This window comes from Cydia fagiglandana, chromosome 9, assembly GCF_963556715.1.
Source record: "Cydia fagiglandana chromosome 9, ilCydFagi1.1, whole genome shotgun sequence".
In the NCBI taxonomy this organism is placed as follows: Eukaryota; Metazoa; Arthropoda; class Insecta; order Lepidoptera; family Tortricidae; genus Cydia; species Cydia fagiglandana.
The window spans coordinates 14,836,005-14,858,058 of NC_085940.1; the positions used below are offsets into that span (position 1 = coordinate 14,836,005).

Below are 22,054 nucleotides of genomic sequence, written 5' to 3' on the forward strand. Positions count from 1 at the left end.
GCCCTGACGACTTGATGCCGCGTTAATGTCTGTATTGTAAAGGGAAACTAGGGTTGCCATCAAAGTACGTGGCGTTAGTATTGAAAAATTTCAAACGTCAGAAAGGTCTTGCTTTTGTGTGCTTCTTTTATCCGAAAGAGGACACGAATCCTTTCATCGCATGATTCGCATGTCATTAACACCTGTCATCACTCTGCCTGGCAACATTCTATTTGAACTTGATAACGACGTCACATACGTCGCCATATACTTCTTTTGAAACAACCTTCTAAATTCCTCGTCACGTTCAATATTCAATAGCATCATCATTCGCTTGCCCTTAACCCATTCATTTGGGGTCGTCGCAGCATGTCTTTTTCTTCTATACCTCTCTCTCGTCCGTCATCTCATCATTCACCTGTGTTCGTTTCATATCATCTCTCACACAGTCCATCCATCTTTTCCTCAGGTTTCCTTTCCCGTTACTCAATATATCAATATTCAATATATTCCAACAGAATCGGCATATAATAGAATACATAAAGTCTAGTTTGTGATAAAATGGGAAAAGCTGCACATTGTCGCCGTCTCTCCTAGCTGTCAGTGTCACCGTAAATCTGAAATGACATTATGTTGCAAGCTCATCTCCAGTATATTTTGACCTACTCATGTTACAAGTAAACTTGATTGGTGATTTTCACTTATACTGGTTTTGTAAGGTGATGCGCACGGTAAGGGCATATAATAACGGCGGTGACAAGATTGTGAGTTGAGTGAATGTTAATACTGTCTATAACTGGTATATATTTTCATAAAGGTTGTTGTATAGCAGTAGTAGGTAACAGAAGGGCCTACCGCGAAAAACGAAAATCAAAATTTTGTTAGATGCAAGAACGATTTTCGTTTTTCGCGGTAGGCCCTCAGGCTTAGTGTTGAAAACGATTTGCAGTCTAATTGGCATCTTATTACGAATACTTAAAGATAAATATTCCTATTTGTAAGCTCATTACCTCATTTTAATATTACAGCTCGTAAAATCAAATAGCTCTACACGGGTAAGATGCTTTTTTGATAGAAATAACTACGAAGGTAATAGGTACCTATTATTCTCAATATAATTAATCCTTTTACGTTAGCATTACATCTTAATAAACATTAATTAAAGTATGGTTTATACTAGTATCACCGGTTCCCAATTCAATAATACATTTATCTGATCAACGAACGAGAACCCTTTCAAGAAAACAAAATATTGGCGCAAGATTGTATACCCTACCAAGTCTAGATGCTAATGGCAAGCCAGTGAGATTACCTATAAAACTATTTTACTTAAATCCAAAAAGAAATGCATACGAAAAGCAGCCGTATCACCAATAGTTTAAGGCTGTAATGGTATGCTTTTTGGAATGCGGTTAAGATCTTTTTTCTTAAGCGTAATCGCGATATATTGAATGGGGCGGACAACGCAAATTGTTTAAGGCACATGCAAAACGTTGATTAAGCATAATCATTATTACTTGTCTATAATATATTTAAGGATCAATGGTTTTCTTGAGTAAGTATGAAATTCTATAAGTCTGTTATATGAATTGAATAGCGCTCAATAAAATATTTTATCGCGGAATCTCTGGTTAATATTCGCAATATACAGGATGGTTTACAAATAGTGGATAATTCTGTACTAAGGACAAATTGATCGTCTCCTTATTACGATTATATCCTGTGTCTACACTTAACATTGTTGCATATCATGTTTTGAAACATTACCAAGCAGTTGAGATTTTATTAATAAGATTGTATCACATAAAATTAGATTAGATCAGCTCGGATAAGCTAAAGCAAGCGTGTAAGTTTATTAATATAGCTTAATACTCATAATAACGCCTGGTTACAATTTCATTTACTTTAAAAGGGCTCTACAATTTTTTTCTGGTTCAGCTCATTGGTGGGTCAATTAAGTGGGTCATTTGTACTATCATGTTTTGTGCACTAAAGATGAAATAAATAAACAAAATCTGATCCCACCCGACCTTAAATAATTTGGTTTTGACATGACAAAATCAGTCAATATGTCGCACTAAATAAGTTTTTTTAAGTCCAAGTCATGTAAAGCACATAATTAATTCATTGATAAAAAGTTAATTACTTGAGCATTACCAACCATATCGTTTCATAAATCAGTGGACAGTCGACGCTCTATCAAATCAATACTAATGCGGTTTGAATAACACTTATGATTGGCAGGTATCTATTATCGTAATTAATTAATTATACGTCAGATTTGCATAGAGACACTGACAATAATCTGCACGCGTCTGACATTTGACAATACGATAAACAGCAGTCAAATATTAAACGCATAAGAAATGCCATTATTAAGTAATACAGAATTTAAATACCTACAGAAAAAAAATTACAATGTCAACAACGGCTTTGATTATACTATTTGATTGGCACTCGCTATAGATAATAGTGATTACTGGCTTTTAATGAGGTGGGCTGTCATCGGATTAGACTCGCCACGCAAAAACTACACCCACTGCGCCATGGTCTAGTCAGTGTAAAACGGCCTAAGTTTTAAGGATCACGTTATAAGTTACAACTTTTTTTGTAAGCGGCGCGAGAGTGATAATGAGTGATTAGCGTAAAAACGAGATAGATGACCGCAGGCCAATGGTCTCACATGGTTCATCTATATTGATATAGTTTATGAACCGGTTTATTTCTTGCATTTGTTTACATTTGCATCGAATTTAAATTAAATATGTTCTTTCATACCTACACACTAGACATATTTCGAAAACATCCATTTTGCAACTTCGATACGCATCAGTCACCCTGTATTATAGTTTCCTTTATCAAGTGATATGACTAATATCTGCTTTATGTACAGTCGTAGCTAAAGGTAATGTTTATACTTTTGCTATTTATTCTGTAGTAATACGGCGACATACGCCAAAGCTAAAATCCAACGTCTTTAACGACGCTAGTACAAGGACACAGTGACCGCAAATTAAGGAAACATTAGATATAGGCATTAACAGCATTAACTGCTAAGAAATTTTTTATGTTCTAAATAATACTTTATTGGGATTCCTATTATTTTTAAGGCTGCGCAGGAATGCAAAAATTTTGTTTAATACATTAAAGTGATATACTTAAGTTACGTCGTAAAGTCAGTAAATATAGTTGATCTACTGATCTCACCGCCGTTTTATCCTGAAATTGTCAAAATTTTGTCACTTCTCGCCATACGTCAATAACACACAAAAACTGAGAAAAAATTCTTAAATTAGATTCAAAATTCGAAGTGGATTAATATATTTGTGTCTATCTGTTCACTTTTCTTATACATACATACTTTAGAAAAAATTAACAATGGTTTGTTTTGTTGCATACATAAAACATTTTCACCAAGTAGGCCAAGCAATAAGAAGTTATAGAGGGAAATGCTAGGAACACAATTTTTGACTCCGTAGCTTTGTTTGGACTAGTTAGGAGGTGAACATATCAAAAGTCCCCGGCCGTAGCCCCGGTGCTGGGGGTAGAGGGGGGAAAGAAGGTCTCATTTTTCGGTTTTTCACTTATATCTTGGAAACTTTGCGTCTTAGCGACATGATTACTAAGACAAATCAAAAGCTGATAAAATTTGTTACAAGTTTTATTCAGTCAAGTTTTTCGATATCTTGAATAGTTTTTGAGATATCCGCTCTTGAATGTTTATTTAGGGCTTTCAATTTTATCTTGATATCTACATTAGTGAAGCTCTTAGGCCGTGTTTGGTATCATTTTCGTATAAGTCGGGGGTGCTGAATTCATTTTTGGTATCACTTTGATACCATTCCTAAGAAAAAACATATAAACTTTAAACAAATACCTTTTTTTTTAAATTCCTCTTCACGCTTAAACCGCTCAACCGATTTAATTCAAATTTGGTGTACAGATATTTCGAGTCCCAAGACAGGACATAAGATACTTTTTATCTCAATAATCATCCTTTAAAGTTGTGAAATGGAGTATGGGGGGAATTCAACTTCGTCGACGAAACTGAGTTCCTGAGGTTAATACTGCTTAAGGTAAAGTTTGAAGTCATGATTGGTATCATTTTCATCTAAATCACAGATGTATACCATCCTAAATTTCATCTAAACCGGTTCAGTGGTTATTGACTCTCCATACAAACTTCCACCCCACTTTTCACACCCTCAAAAGATGTTTTTGGTTATAAAAACTATCTTATGTCCTGTGTCGAGACTGAAACTATTTCTATACCAAATTTCAACGAAATTGGTTCAGCGGTTTAAGCGTGAAGAGGTATTTAAAAAAATATGTTTTTTTTAAATTTTGGTTTTACTTCGAAATAGTGTCAATGTGATACCATAAATGAATTCAGCACCCCCGATTTATACGAAAATGATACCAAACATGGCCTAACAGCTTCACTGATGTAGATATTAAGATAAAATTATAATTCCTAAATAAACTTTCAAGAGCGGGTATCTCAAAAACTATTCAAGATATCGAAAAACTTGACTGGATAAAACTTGTAACTAATTTTATCAGCTTTCGGTTTGTCTTAGTAGTCATGTCGCTAAGACGCAAAGTTTCCAAGATATCAATGAAAAACCGAAAAATTCGACCTTCTTACCCCCCTCTACCTCCTAGCAGCGGGGCTACAACCGGGGACTTTTGATATGTTCACCTCCTAACTAGTCCAAACAAAGTTACGGAGTCAAAAATTGTGTTCCTAGCATTTCCCTCTACAACGTTTTTTGAGCATTCATTTCCTGACCTAAAGGCTCAACCCGAGACTCAAGATAAATTCCCACATCTCACAAGCCACTTGTAATATACAATCGATACAAATTAGCAATTCAGACAACTGGCACAAGCTGCGATAATTTGCCTACAAACACAAACTAATAACTTACATCCATTAACGCGCAGCTAACGGCAAACTGGACCAAAGGTCGTCCCTGTGCGAAGTTGATTTAAAGCTATGTCAATGTAAAGAATGTTGTGTAGGCTCCTTAGTCAGTCGGCATACGGTTCGTGTCAATGGGTGACAGTGAAAGATTTTGTACTGTAAAATACGGGACTGATGCATGCTGAGCATGTGAGAAGAAATTGTTTCTCGCTTTGTGAATTCTTTTACGACTGAAATTATATTATAAAGGTATATAGAGCAAAATTAACCTTGGTTACGGCTCAGTTGGCTGTAAGGGCGCTAATTCTTTCAATTTTAACCTCACATCTGTTTGTTTTAGTATACTTTTTTTTATGTATTTTCGTAATGTAATGATGTATTGCCTGAATAAACATTATTCTATTCTATTCGAATTATTAGCACGCTTATATTCATGTCATCGCAATATTGATGACAAGTTTAATTTAAAACATGATTTAATGGAGAGATGCTTTACAGAATACCTTGCATTATCCAACTGCCGACGCCAAAACTGACTGCCGTATTCGAACTTCAAGATATTCACAAGTGACGACACGTACTAGATCCATTCTAGATACGTTATAGTTTAGATATCAACTAGATCTCTTTTGCAGCGCAATCCGGGCAACCAACGTCACTTTTATGTTAGATAGAGTAAACAATTGGATCTCTAAGTCATATCCTGTGGAAATCGTTCAAGAGTATATCCAGAATGGCGCAAATGTCCAGGTTAGATCTTAAACATATCGTTATCGTATCTTGGTGATGTCTAAAAGATATCTAATAGATGTCTATTTCAAAATCCGAATCGGGCCCTGAGAGGGATAAGGATTCTTTAAAATATTTTCAAGTGTGCGACATAGTGACTTAGATATTTGAGTGTTCGTTTGCTGGCCGTCACCTTATTATAAAAAATATCGTCGTATTTTATATCTAGATTGTGGAAATGAAAATAATAGGGTACTTGCGAGGATTGAGGGATCGTTTATTTACCTTACAACCGAAAAGACACCTGGGTAAGGAAGAAGATGGCATAAAATTCACATAGTTTTTGCTAGTGAGTGACGTATCAGATGTGCTATATTAAATCTGTGCTAGTTCTAGCATTCCACCGGCCAGTAACGCAGCAATATCTCGCGTGATTCCGTCGTCGCCATTAGATATGCCGGCGATATTATAAATCCGGAGCCTTCGCCTTCCATTACGCTTTCCAACATAAACGCCATATTGAAACAAACGACACCTTGATTATGTATCTTATTTCAGAATATTCCAAATAGATAGTCTGAGGACGATAACATCGGCGCTGATTTGCTATAGTTTCTCTTTTGGTGCACTACCGTGTTTAATCATATCTCAATTCGAGTTTAATACAAAATCGCGCATGCTAAACCCGCGCTCACGTCATAGGGTCGTTAGGCATTTGTCTTGCACTTACTGGTGCGCGTGAGATGTACAGTCAGCCAAGAAAGTGGTCTACCACTTTTCAACTCTATCATCTGATTGATCTGATTGGCTGACCGTACTGGCGTATAAACACTTTTAACTCGCGTGAACATGATGACAATTTCAATGAAATTTGCTATATAGGGGTTTATATAGCAAATTTCATCGAAATCGTTGAAGCCGCTTACGAGATCCCCGAAATATATAAATAAATATACAAGAATTGCCCGTTTAAAGGTATAAGATTAGTTATTACAAATAATTAGACAAATATTATTTTCAAGTTAATTATTTACAAGCATATCGGATTGTATTCGACTTTGTCTGCGGTAGCTGCTTCTACAAACGAAAACTTCGGAAATATAAACCGAGGTGAGCCACCTGACCAACATAAAGGCAGGAAAATAAACAATAACTAATGTATAAATTGGAATTTATAGGTATATCATAAACTTGCACTTTCGCGATAAACTTTACTGCGGAAGCAAAATTGCCGCTATCACTTATTTATTAGTTATTGATAATCGTCATGTCCATGTAAGAGCATTAGGGTGCTAAGATAAATTCTATCACTAGCCAAGCGCAGGCAGACCGAATGAAATTCGTAATAATCATGCTTAATCAGAGATTAGAATTGTTTTGATTACCTGCGCTTTCTTGCGTAGGTATGCACTAAGCTCGAAGGACAAGACTGTTGTACATCCTTGCTTTAATAAAATTATAACATGATTCTAGCAAATAAATTACAAATTACAAATAAAAAATAGGAAATTATGCTACATACACACAGAATTTAATCTATGTAGTAATGGGTAATGGGAACCCGGCACAATATACTTATTCAGATTTGGCACCAATGAAAGTTTAGTGAAATGTAAATAAAACATAAATAAATGAAATATCGATAAAACACAAGTACGTAGTAAATTGAGATTCTCCATACGTCTCTTGAAACGACCAAACACCATAAATATATAAAAACTTTTTACAAAAAAAAGAAAACCGACTTCAAAAAGGATGAAATAAAATATTATCCTTTTTAAGTCTATGCGTTACCAACTGATATGTTTGAAGTCGGTGCCAAGCCAACTTTTGAAGCATATCATGATTTTGATGTACGTTGTATTGCCTTACAATGAACGTACTTTCTGTAGGTACAGTCGACGTTAAAAATATGTTTACACTTTTCGTCTTATTACAAAGGAGTAAGGTGCAAAAGTGTATAAGACATATCTTTGACGTCGACTGTACCTAAGAACACACGATCAAACCTTCTTGGCACAGTCCGTACCATGTTTGTCGGCACGCAAGCGTGGGATTGGGACTGAAGTTATTTCCCGTCCCTTATTCAGAGGACTACATTTCAAAATATAAAACAATTCAAGGAATTTACGTTCTTGCCAAATTTCACCTAAAGCGGTTCAGTTGTTTAGCCATGAAAAGGCGACAAAGAGGCAGACAGAATTACTTACACATTTATAATAGTTCTAATGGTACAGTTCTAATGGGATTTATAGTCATAAAGCTGATTATTTTTGACGGGTATTCTTTAGTACTTGGCTTGGCACCGACTTCAAACATATCAGTTGGTAACGCATAGACTTAAAAAGGATAATATTTTATTTCATCCTTTTTGAAGTCGGTTTTCTTTTTTTTGTAAAAAGTTTTTATTTTTCCATTTTTAGTTTTAACGCATTGTTAATAGCGCGACGCGTGAATGAAAAACAACATCATGATTAACACTAAATTCGTGTATCTACTTTAATAAATATGTAATCTGGAATTTTCTCGAGTCCGCCTGGGAAATTATAATTCCTGTCACTACACTAAATCCATCCTCCGCCCCGCCACTGACCCAATCCCTCAACCCCCCCGATCACTCAACCTCATAGCGTGTCAACCCCTGATCCATGTACCCCTCGGCCCTGAACCAGCACCCCTTCAACCACCATTACCCGACCCCTTAACTCCTAACCCTAACCCCCGATCAGTAGCCTTACCAGCTTACCAAGAGTTTGACATTGATTTATTCGCTAGCGTGTGTGTAACTTACTTTCTTTGCATCTCGCTCGTACTGGAATATTAGTGCGAGCGAGATGCATAAAAAGTAAGTTACGAAGACGTTAGCGTCGCTAACTTAGCGAATATGTCAATGTCAAACTCGTGGTAAGGCTACACTTGCACTACATCAAATTGGCGGTGTTCGGAAGCAAATGCTCGAGTTAGTTTAGAAAACACCGAAATCACTTTACACGTGCCTTTAAAAACTGAGGAGTTCCCTCAATTCCTCATGGATTCCATCATCAGACCAGAACCAAAAATAATACGGAAACACCTTGGAGGCAACTCCTTCCAAACAAAAAAAGAATTACTCAAATCGGATCACAGGTGCCGGAGTAATCGCTGAACATACTACATTTAATAAATCATCATCATTATCATCAAAACAATCATCATCATCAGGTCTACTTCATCAAAGTGGTGGTTTTCTGGAGAAAATGCTCGAGTTGCTTAAGAAAACACCCAAATCACCATGGATGTGCCTTTAAAAATTGAGGAGTTCCCTCAATTCCTCATGGATCCCATCATCAGAACAGAACCAAATTAAAATGGGACCAACTCGGAGGTAGCTCCTTTCAAACAAAAAAAGAATTACTCAAATCGGACTACGGATGTCGGAGTAATCGGTGAACGTACATAGAAAAAAAAAAAATAGCCACAACCGAATACAGAACCTCCTCCTTCTATGAAATGGAAGTCGGTTAAAAAATTGTTGATCACTTGTTATAGTATGAATATAAATATTAAGAAAACATCAGATTTACAAATTGGTTGAATGCCCTTATGCGGCAATCTAGCTTTTATCTTTAATCAACATGATAATTATACGACAACAATCCCAAGAAATAGCTAAATATATGAACTAGGGACATTTTCCATTCTGACCAAGTTTAGGTTTAATAAAATCCATTAATATAGGCTGCACTGCACTAGCAAGTTTACATAAATAACTGTACATACATGGCAACTAAAATTACAAAGCTCTTTCTTGATTCGATATTTAAATGAGCAGCTATTCAAGATAGGTGGTGTTCCTTTAATCTATTCTGTCAAGTCGAAGAATTTTAACACCTTATTCGTGGATAAAAAATTCCTGGAGCATTGTCGAGACCAATGTGACTTTATTAAAGCGAAAGTAACCTTTACCTATGACCGCGAAGGATGCCAGACTTGGGCGCTCACCAAATCACAACAAACCAAACTTCGTACTTGCCAACGAAGCAAGGAACGAAGCATGATGGGAAAGAGGAAGATAGATAAAATCAACCACATAATCAGGAAAGCTACAAAGACCCAAGATGTGGTGCTAAAACTAAGAACACTTAAGTGGAAATGAGCTGGCCATGTAATTAGAGGAGAAGACAAATGGAATAAATCAGCAACACTACGGTACCCAAGAGAGGGCAATAGAAAGAGAGGAAAACCTTTCAGAAGATGGGAGGATGATCTGGTAAAAACAGCTGGCAAAACCTGGAACAGACTGGCACAGAAGAGAGAAGATTGGAAAGTGTTGGGGGAGGCCTTTGCCAAAGGGCACACAGAATAATTACCAATGGAAAATAATTAAACAAACGATACGTCACATATTCTGATACAAGGTTATAAAATAAAAATAAAATAATGACCGCGAAGTATGAGTAAGACTGACATTCACGTGGTGGTTGAATATGAATACGATTTACAGAACTTAAACCTGAAATTATATAACACAATATCAAGTAAGTACCGATCATTTTCCCGTAAACTAATTTGGGAACATGTTTTATACCCAGACAGGTGAAGAAAATGAAATACTGTCCTAAAATACGTTATATAAGTTGTACAGTCATCAGCAATAGTATCTTACACAACTAGGGCCGCAAAAATATGTGACACGTTCTTATTTGGAGAGCAATAAGAGCGCGTCATATATTTTTGCGGCCCTAGTTGTGTAAGATACTATTGCTGATGACTGACTGTACAAGCGTCATCAGAAAAAAAAAACAATTTTAGTTATAGCTTGGTTTACATGATGATTATTATAGTAATTAAAGATGTTACGTAAAATACTAATACCATACGAACAAAAGCTAATCGTAAAGTTTTTGTGAACTATCTCATTTACAAATCACAAACAATTTCTCCTCGAAATCGATTTATATCTCAGACCACACTGTGCCCGTTCTCAAGGACCTGTAAATAAGGCTGCATTCGTATATCCTCTAGCCGCCCAGAGACCTATAAAAAGGTCTCCTGTTCCATTCTAATTTCAACTTTGTGTTGACAAAATAAAATTTCATTTTGCTTGGCAAGGTTTAACGTATGGGCGGCTAGAGGCTATTTATTCAAGCAAATGGTTGGACGTGGACCAAGTCGGTGTAGAGATAGCGCACTTACAATTTTCCTAGGCGATATAATGCCATAGGAATGTCGAGCGATAGCCTTGAAGTAAGGCTACGGCTACGCAGGAACGTTTGTTTTTATACTTTTTATATTAATTTTATTACAAAAGTAAAAAGAAGGATACGTCGGACATCAATCTTTATGGATTTTAGAGATGTCCCGTCATGTCTGTTTTTGCTCTTTAAATGATAGGAGAAAGAACAGTAACTGACAGGCGTACATAGAAATGTAGTTTGCTTTTATTCATTGCTCGTTCTTTCTCTTGATGACTCGCATGACAAGAGTGTTTGAAAAATGACTGGAAAATTGCACTTTTTGAACGGTTATAATGTCAATGTTGAAATCTGTTTATGATATATACTTTTATGAAACTACCATTTCCTTGATCACTGATCAAGAACCAAAAGTGGTGGTACTTAAGTCTAGGTACAAATTTATTTGTTTAATGTTTGATAGCAAACAAAAACGGCTGAACATTTGTGTAAAATTTAGTACCCTTAGAGCACATAACCTGACACCTTATGTTAGTACTTATTAGCCTGATATAGGCTAAGGCGTAGAAATGGGCTATGAGATGAGAGCTACAATACAATACTACTCCTCTTTATTGCAAAACCTCAAAATAAATGTAAGTACATGTACTTAAACACAAGACAGAGGAAAACAACAGGTGGCCTTATCGCTAAAGAGCGATCTCTTCCAGACAACCTAGAGAGAGAGAGAGAGAGAGAGATTTCATATAGGAAAGTTATATGCTGACGAGAAAAATCAATTTAAAAAAGATAGTATCAGGAATTCTATTAGTGTAGCCACGTCCTACCCGAGCTTGTAGCGAATAATACCCGGCAGAATAAACCAGCCGACCTAGCCAAGGTTACAATCGCTATCGCTTCGACAACGAAAACCATTATGTCTCTCTATCACTCTTCCATATTAGTGGGACAGTGACAGTTGCGTTTCGATCGCTACGGAGCATAAGCGATCGGCATCTTGGCTACGCGGCCAGGTCCGAGCGCTAAATCAACCTGCTTTATCGTTATCGCCACAATACCGCGCCTGATGAGGACTTTCTCCTTAATTAAAGTGTGCGAAAAACTTATATGTCCACATGAAGAGTGGTAAGTTCAGCAGCAAATTATCAGTTTTTGTTATTTAAAGCATAGAAGAATAATCAAGTAAAAAAAGTAAGTAAAGTATTCAATGTAATTAAGCATCTATTATTTCAGGATTTGTTTATGTTTTTGTTCTAGATTTTTTTATCGAATTGCGTATAATATAATATTAGGTATTTAGACGTAAAAAATATACAATTGAAGGAATAGTCTTTGTATTAAAAGGTACATATACACCGTGTTTTTATTGAATTCCGTTAACTTCGGGGTATATATTAAGAACGTTTAAGAGAACTAAATGGCATAGTTAATTATAAAAAAAAAAAATTTTTTTTGCTATTTTTAAAACAAAAAAATAATTTTAAAAAGTAATTAAATGTAGCATATAGTGTTGCCCGTGTTACAGGGCATTACATTTAACTCAACCAAACAATTGAAATCTGTGACATATCAATGTCATTTCGAACATCGATCGACCGAGATTGTACTTAAGTTTAGTAGCAAATGTATGAACTCATTCTAAACACTAATCAATATGTAAACCGGCCCTAAGGCAAGTGTACACGCTTGTAGAGGCCTTATAGGAAAAAAATAAATTATTAGTTATCTCCGATATGGAGTTAATTAGAATATCGGTGTCTTTGAGAAAGTTACTTGATTTAAGCTCAGGAATGCACCCTTGAAATTAACGGAAAACAAAAAAACACGGTGTATATATATTACGAGTATGAACCTCCTGCAAAAATAATATTAGTAAAAGGCTTAGGTACACTATAGTGCTAATAAGTTTATGAAGAATTTTTATAGAAATAAAGAAGGCTCTAAGTATATACATATTATATGTGTTAGGAATATGGGAAGTAGAACTTTTTTCTAGCTCTCTTTTTCGGAAAATCATGAGGCAGTCATGTCATTGAAGCTTTTAACCAATATAAAATAAAAACCCATCGTAACATTGCAAATGCGCAACCAAGAAAAGTAAAACTTACATACTTAAACGTGCTTAAACTAGCTCGGATAATTGATTATGCGCATAAAAGTTATCCTTAACTAAATACCACCCGGCACCAACTAATGTATGATGCTGTATCGGCTTCTATTTTGTTCAAGCGCAATCAGCATTATGCTAATGGTGTAGCTTTAGCACTGATTAGCTTTAGCACTATATTACCATCGCCTACAAAATGTTTGCGAGCGAGGTATCCAGTGTACTTGGGTCTCGTAAGAACTATGCATTCTGCCGTATTCGAACTTCAAAATATTCACAAGAAACGACACTAGATACGTTATAGTTTAGATATCAACTAGTTCTCTTTTACAGCGCAATTCGTGCAACCAATGTCACTTTTACGTTAGATAGAGTAAGATATCTATTAGATGTGAATTGGATCTCTTAAGTCATATCCTGTGGAAATCGTTCAAAAGTATCTCCAGAATCGCGCAAATGTCAAATTTGTCAGGTTAGATCTTAAACATATCGTTATCGTATCTTGGTGATGTCTAAAAGATATATAATAGATGTCTATTTCAAAATCCGAATCGGGCCCATTATTAGGCAACACTATTACGTTGGTCTACTTAGCAAAATGAGTGTGTGACTGAAGTAAGCGATAGGAATAGCAATCTAGTCGTTTTTATAAGGTCGTAAAAGCCAAGTGAAGATTATTAAAATATAGCCTTTATGCTTAAAGTGTCGGCATAGTGTACAGAAGATAAATAGTGACAAACTATGCGAGATAATTTTAAAGAGGCAAGTGTGAGGTTTTAAAGAAGATTAGTTGGTTTAGCTTATAGGTAGTTCGATTTTGATTGAATCCATACTTCCATACTATTATTATAAAAGCGAAAGTGTGTCTGTCTGTCCTCTTCACACTTAAGCCGCTGAACCGATTTAGATGAAATTTGGTAAGTATTGAGATTGTTTGAATTCCGGGGAAGGACATAGGATAGTTTTTATGTCGGAAATCATCCCTGAAGAGAGTACAAAGGGGGGTGGAATTGAAAGAGTTAATGAATTGCCTAATAATTGAAGTAAGCAATGCGCGAATTTAATGATTGCTATTAGCATTATCCAGGCGCTATACCAACTTTAGCTGCTGTCACTAATTCCACGCAGACGAAGTCGCGGGCAAAATCTAGTCTAAAATATTTGTAGCTTTCCTATTTTCATCATATTTCAATTTGGTACTTGATTTGAACACAATGTTTTTAATAGGTAGGTACCCATTGGTAAGTACCAACAGTGCATAATATTAATATACGTATCAGTAAAACAGCAAATTAAGGCAAACTTTCCTCCTTTTTTTTGTTATTAATAAATCAATAACGTTGCCAAAACCTAACAGGTAAATGTTTACATAGTTGACAAGAACTGTTAACAAGCCATACGAACGGCGAGCAAACATTTGTGAAATAGCGTTAAGCAAACTTTGCGAGAGCCTGAACCAATACTCTTCATCGGTAAAACAATACAAATGGTATTTGTGTGTTTGTCATGCCTGTAGATATAACTAGATACAATACACAACATATGTATATCTTTAAGCCATAAAGTTATTTGCTATATGTTAATCATTGGAGGCGTGCTTACCAGGTGGGTTACCCCACCTAAAATAGATTTTATTATTTAAACGGACGATTACTTAGACGCCTCTATGATAGCATAATTTTATTAGGCATAAAAGTACAGCAGCTGTTAAAAATGTATGTACGTGTTTTACTCATCTATAATATTTTAACCAGTTTTTACTACTGTACCGCAAGTAAACTTTTGTACACTGACTGACACCTAAAATAGGATGATCTTATGTTTTAAGTTTTAGTAAGTAGTCAAGATTCCTTTATTTTCCTTTATTACATTATTACAATATAATTTAAAAATTATAAGCTTGATTATATACGGGTTTTAAGACAATTCGTGCTATCAACGATTTTGTGATATATACTTTCAGGATGTAACCAATTTTCTAAAATCACTATGTTGAGATACCAAAGCGTGTTTAATAAATCCCATGAAATGAAATATTTCTGTCTGTTATGTAAGGGGGTAATCTTGCGTAGCTCAGGTGAAGAAGTGTAGGTAAGTACAACCACAGATTAAAAAATAGTAACCTTAAAAAATACGGAACTTATGCATTTTACAAGCTTTTATTTAGTTTCACCTGACCGTTGTCTGTCTATCTGTCTGTCTGTAATCAAATCTTGCAAGTTAAATTTGATCCACTTCCCGGTTTCCGATTGAGCTGAAATTTTGCATGCATGTATAATTCAGACGACAATGCAATATTATGGTACCATCGAGCTGGCCTGATGATGGAGACAGGAGGTGGCCATAGGAACTCTGTGATGAAACAACGCAACCTAATTGTGTTAGAGGTTTTTAGAATTGTCTCGATGAGTATGAGTTGTCTGTCGTAAGAAAAGTACAGTCAGCGATAAAAGCTTGTACCAAAAATGAAATTTTTGCCAAAAACTTATTTCACCTTTGGCCACTATTTCGCCCAGCGTATTAGCATCGCTATACAGCGGGGAAATACGGCCAGCCTTCTGGGCACCTTGCCCGTTGACGGCAACCTGGGGCAAATTTTTTATCTATAGTTTTGTAAGTTTTATTATGTTTGTTTATTCCTTTCTTTGTTTTTATCAATAAATAAACTTCACGAAACCTGTGCTCCTTTTCACTAGAGTCACAAATTGTTCTATAGGTCGATTAAACTGAAAAGTAATAATAGATTAGGGCGGGGTGTTGAGATAATATCACGTATGTATGTACAACATATTACCTTAATAAATATTTCATAAAAACAACGCATTAACTCGATCATAAATGTTACTTTTGATACTCAGCTAGATGTTATCTCTCTGTTTTCCCCATTATAATTAAAGACGATATTAATCAACTAACATGAGGCTAGAAAGCATGACATTTAGTTTTAATTCTACTATGTATTAATGTGGTACTGTCGGCATATTAAACCTAGTTTATTTCTACTTATGTTTAAGTTAAGACTTGTTTTTGCAATTGTACCGATAAAATATGATTACTTATAGGTTGTAAAAAATAACATTACAGAAAAAGTACTCACAATGTGTGCGTTAGGTTAGGAAAATACTATTTAAGTTTAACGTTTTATACCTACGATAGTAAAATGTAAGTAGATACACTTATTTAGTTACTTCTCACATTAATGATATGCAGGGTTGTATAAATAGTATTTTGCTTACAAGTTTAATGTGGACATTGCTAATATTTTATGAGATTCATATTGTTCTAAAATGTTTCTAACAACAACTTCACGAATTCGTTTGAACCTTTATTTTTCAGAATTGTATCTAAAGGGGCCCACTGATTAACAGTCCGCCGGACGGTATCGACCTGTCAGTTAGAACAAAATTTTGACAGTTCTGAACAACTGACAGGCCGATACCGTCCGGCGGACTGTTAATCAGTGGGCCCGTTAAATCGCTTTATCCAGTTGGGGTTTTTAGGTTTAATTTAAAAGAAACTTATGTAATCATGTAATTTGTCTTAGCTAGCATTTAATACCTCTATTTTATCGTAAATACCTCTATTTTATCGTAAATCACGATCAACTGACGTATTCGAACTTCAAGATATTCACAAGAGACGACACGTACTAGATCCAATCTAGATACATTATAGTTTAGATATCAACTAGTTCTCTTTTGCAGCGCAATTCGGGCAACCAATGTCACTTTTACGTTAGATAGAGTAATATATCTATTAGATGTGAATTGGATCGCTAACAAGGAAGGGTACTAGTGATGTACCGACTATTGATTTGGCCGACTAGCCGACTAGCCGACTAATCGGCGCTCGAATGGCCGATTAGTCGGCCGACTAGTCGGCTAGTCGGCCATATCATTAGTTTCGTATAAGTTCAGGTGAAAAACAATAGTTTTGCTCTTTTGGTTGCGCTATTCATATATTAGCTTGGCTAAAAGGTGTTCTCTATAGGTTCAAAGACCTATCACAAGAATCCTCGTTCAATTTCTGTCTTTCTTTTATTTTATTTTGCGATCCTGATGAGCAGACCGTCACTACATGGTACAACTTGGATTTCCAAGCGTCAGCGTCTTTACGAGCAACGTGCCCTGTTTATAAGTCTCTAAATTTTGCAATAACATTAATAGTTCCCCATGGCTCCACCATTAAAAAATCAAAAACGGAATTATAATAAAATCCTTTAAGTATAGAACTTAGCCATGAAATTACACGAGAATCAGTTGAGATCGACCTGTAGAGGAAAACACCAGCCCACCACCATACGATAACGATCAAACGGTCAATTATATGAACAAAAGTTTTCACACCCTGTATAGGTATTGGTAAAATAAACATAAAACATATGGTAAATATTAACTGTTGGTTTCTTTTTTTCTGTTTTTCTTTCACTAATAAAGTGCCGACTAATCGGCCATTTTTGCCGACTAGTCGCCGACTAATCGCCGACTACAAATGTGGCCGGATAGTCGGCTTTCCCGACTAGTCGGCGACTAGTCGGTACATCCCTAAAGGGTACCCAACTGTCCGACTCCGATTTGATTTATTTTGATATATGTTATAGAGTAGTCTAAAATAACGGACACGTATTTTTTTTTAGCTGCCCAAACTCAACCTGTTAGGAGAAAATGGCCTTCAAAGTACTGAAAAATGACCAAACCTTCTAATTTCTATGAAAAACATTTTTCAAAAAAATTGATAAATTATTACTGGTTTCGTTATATGTTGGAGAACATGAATAAAGAATGGGGACGTGTTTTGTCATTTCACCACAAACTCATTTTTTATATAAAAAAAAATATATACATAATAAATATATTTTGTTCCGTCCGAATCGGGCCCCAACTCTGGCCAACGTGGGACTCGAACCCACATCCTTGGATTGCCGGTCCAATGCCTTACCAATTCCGCCAGCTAACCATCTGCCAATAAACGCGAATTTAGTCATTGCAACTGTGACAACGTAAAAAAATAAAAGGAAAAATATATTTAAATTTAAGATGGTACTAACTAGCCCATTAATTTGGTAAGTACCGTAGAGATTCGTATCTTAGCCTGGGTTTTGACACTTTTCTCAAAAAATCTCTCAAATTTTAAAGCATTTTAATCCGTTAAGGCGAAAAAAACGTTTTTTAGTATTCCTAACTATCAGTATACACCACTAAAACTTTGAATTGCATTGGTTAAGTTGGTAATAAATGGCCCCAAAGGCAATAGGCGATGTTTGGGTATTTTTCCCAATCTTCGCCTATGGCATGCCTTGCCGCTAATACTTACTTTTCTGTGACTTACACATGTTAAGTCACATCTCCTTGGAATGTGCTAATATACTATGAACCTTAACTACACCAGACTAGGCATATATTTAAAAAACAGGGTGGTAGGCGAAGTTAGGTAACAGTCTGAAGTTCTTTTCATACATTTTCTATAATGAAGCTAGGGCTGCCAAAAATTAACCAACATGTCAAATAAAAGGGAGTAATGGTTTATAAGTTAAAAAAAACAATTATTTTTAACAAAATTGTTTAATTGTTGCAAAATTTTTGTTATTATCGTAATTGACATCAAATCAACCTTATTTACACAAAAGTGAGACATAAAAATACATATTTGGTACCTACTCAATATCGGTAAGAGTAGAAATAAACATTTGCATATAGCCTAAACTAAAATAACCAACAATAGGAAAATATGTAAATTTGGAAACAAATAATGTCATTCACCAATGAATGTGGTACAAAAGATTTGTCAACCCTAGGGGTAGGCGAAATTTGGCAACAAGATGGACGCAAAGTACCCTCTCTAACGTTTTATCCAATTGTGACTTCTAAACGTGAGCTAGCCATTAAATAATAGTTTCATAACTATGAAAAAGAGATAGTTATAGGATATAATCATGTAAAAAGTTTAACATTGCCGGGTCTGTATCACCGTTTAAAACTGAAGTTAAAACACTGGTTTAAAAAACGTGTGGTCGGCGTTGCGAAAAAATCTCTATAAAGGTCAACTGTGTGAAGTTAGCCGCAGAATGTTCGAAAAATATTGACACCCGTAAAAAATACTTTGGATTTAGCAGTTTTATGTAAGGCTTACATTAGAAACATTTTATTACTGGCAACTTATGTCAAACTAGGCGAAAATAGGTAGCGCAGGCAAAGATACGAAACTCTACGGTAATTGGGAGCCTCGTAGTGAAAGTGTTAAAACAAATACAATAGTTACATATCTAAGCATATTTCCACAATTCAGTTAGCGCTGATGATATCTCTCCCACTAACATTACCTGTTCTAAATTCAGACTGTGACTATCCGATATGACATCTGCGCGATTAATTTCACAAAACAAATACTAACGATTGGGATCTTAATTGGTATAAGGCGGCTACTGAGCGCGATGTGGGCCTTCATTCCAAATCTTTACTAAGAGGACGAGCAAAAGCGTCAGACGAAACCATTATAACAGGGAACACCGATTAGAGACTATTGCATGTTGGCCTTATACTGGTTTTTTAGACCAACGCTCGTCTACGCGTAAGAATAGCATCATTGATCTAAGTCTAGATATGTAATTTCTCCAGTCCAGACGCAAAGAGTCATATCTAATAATAGTTTTACAGTCGCATAAGACGTTTTGGTTTAGAAATGTAGAATTATTCTCATTCACACCAAACTGAATACTGATACAAATTGTATTTAATTAGAATTATTGTCTAAGCTAGATATAGTTAAAGCAGTGCTGCACACGAAACTATATGATTAAGATTTATCAATTAACTTCAATGAGTGGGTACAAGTTTTTGATAAAATGTTTTCGTGTATCTTTTTTTGATGAAATTAATAATCTTAATCCAGTAATGCACTGAATTACAAAGATAGAGTCAGTAATAAATATTTACCCTAAATTTTAGAGATACGCACTATATGTCGCAGTAATGAATTATTTAAATAAAACTGAATAGGATTGCAGTTTTTTAGCAATTGCTACATATGTAGATGTGACAATTCAAAGTTTCAAATAGAGATATTAAATAATTTATACTGTACCATAAAACTCAATAACACGGAAAATCATGAAATGGCAATAATTATTTTATAACTAGGTATTTATTCCTTACAGTTAATGGCAGGAACCATTTAACAACTATTTATTCCTCACAGTAATTAACATAAATAGTAATCGTTTTAATACATAAAAAAACCGGCCAAGTGCGGGTCGGACTCGCGCACGAAGGGTTCCGTACCGTTACGCAAAAAACGACAAATAAAAAATCACGTTTGTTGTATGGGAGCCCCACTTAAATATTTATTTTGTTTTTAGTATTTGTTATTATAAAACTATAAAGTTCTCGAGTTACAGCCTGGTGACAGACAGAAGGACAGACGGACAGCGGAGTCTTAGTAAGAGGGTACCGTTTTTGTAGAGACCCTTGTACCCTTTGGGTAGAGAACCCTAAAAAATAATAAAAAAGACATCCTTAATAGTCGGGCCATAAATAGTTTAAATGAAGATAATGATAATGACTTATTAGAATTTAAACGTTTTTTAATGATTCCAGTTTTTCATATACTCGGTAAATAGAATCATTATAGAGATAAAAGCTCAATATGTTCGTATTAGTTATTATGGTATGACCATGCGGCAATAATCTTAATACCTATGTAGTTTTTATGGCATGGCGAATAGGAGGAAACGTAATATAAAAATTTTATTAGGTAGGTACCAACATACTTAAATTTTTGTATTAATTTTGTAGTGAAAAATAGGAAAAATATTGCCTTATGTCCAATTTCTCGACTGTTGAATGACGTCGCTAAATTATTGTATTGATCCCATGTGTAAATAAAAAATAAGTTTAAAAACTAAAACCCGACTACTGCTGCAAATCGCGCTCTAAAAAGTATGAAACAAGATAGAATTCTTATCTAAAAATTATCGAACAGGGAATATTATAAATTTTACCATTTTATCAATAAAAAAATACAACGTAATATAATTTACTATTTTTTATATATTTACAGAGATTCAGAGGATCGCCGTGGTCGTATGCCACGATTATAAACTTTAAGGTAAAGTGGCATACGACCACGGCTATCCTCTGAACCTCTGTAAATACATATATAAAAAAAATTGTAAATTATATACGTTGTATTTTTTTATTGAAAAAATGGTAACATTTATAATATTCCCTGTTCGATAATTTTTAGATAAGAATTCTATCTTGTTTCATACTTTTTAGAGCGCGATTTGCAGTAGTCGGGTTTTAGTTTTTAAACTTATTTTTTATTTAATTAATTTTGGGGTCATGATTTCGTTACTAACTATTTGAAGTCACTTGATATTACTTTTGCGAGGGCGTCCGCAGTACAGAAATGCATCAAGAGAGCCGCATATATCGGGCTACGCCCGACTCCTTTGGTATGAGGGCGCCGAAGGCTCCCGTCTTTGGAACGCGTACGTCGGGCTACGCCCGACTCTTTTAGTATATGAAAGCGCCGAAGGCGCCCTGCCTTGGAACGAGTACAGCGAGCCTAGTATGTCGAGCTGCGCCCGACATATTTAGTATGAGGGCGCCTTCGGCGCCCGGCTTTGGAACGCGTACGTCGGGCTACGCCCGACTCTTTTAGTATGAGGGCGCCGAAGGCGCCCGGCTTTGGAACGCGTACAGCGAGCCTCGTACGTCGGGCTGCGCCCGACTCTTTAAGTATGAGGGCGCCTTCGGCGCCCGGCTTTGGAACGCGTACAGCGAGCCTCGTACGTCGGGCTGCGCCCGACTCTTTTAGTATGAGGGCGCCTTCGGCGCCCAGCTTTGGAACGCGTACGTCGGGCTGCGCCCGACTCTTTTAGTGTGAGGGCGCCGAAGGCGCCCGGCTTTGGAACGCGTACAGCGAGCCTCGTACGTCGGGCTGCGCCCGACTCTTTTAGTATGAGGGCGCCTTTGGCGCCCGGCTTTGGAACGCGTACGTTGGGCTACGCCCGACACTTTTAGTGTGAGGGCGCTGAAGGCGCCCGGCTTTGGAACGCGTACAGCGAGCCTCGTACGTCAGGCTGCGCCCGACTCTTTTAGTATGAGGGCGCCTTCGGCCCCCGCCTTTGGAACGCGT

At 36.0% G+C, this 22,054-nt stretch overlaps 1 protein-coding gene and 1 non-coding gene across 2 annotated transcripts in view; both read right to left on the minus strand.

Moving 5' to 3' along the window:
* The window catches only part of LOC134667444 (uncharacterized), a 49,424-nt gene that overhangs the window by 25,938 nt on the left and 1,432 nt on the right, over positions 1-22,054 (minus strand). The window lies entirely within an intron of this gene.
* Positions 17,801-17,872, minus strand: Trnaa-ggc (transfer RNA alanine (anticodon GGC)). The gene has a single exon. It is a non-coding gene; the product is annotated as a tRNA-Ala (tRNA).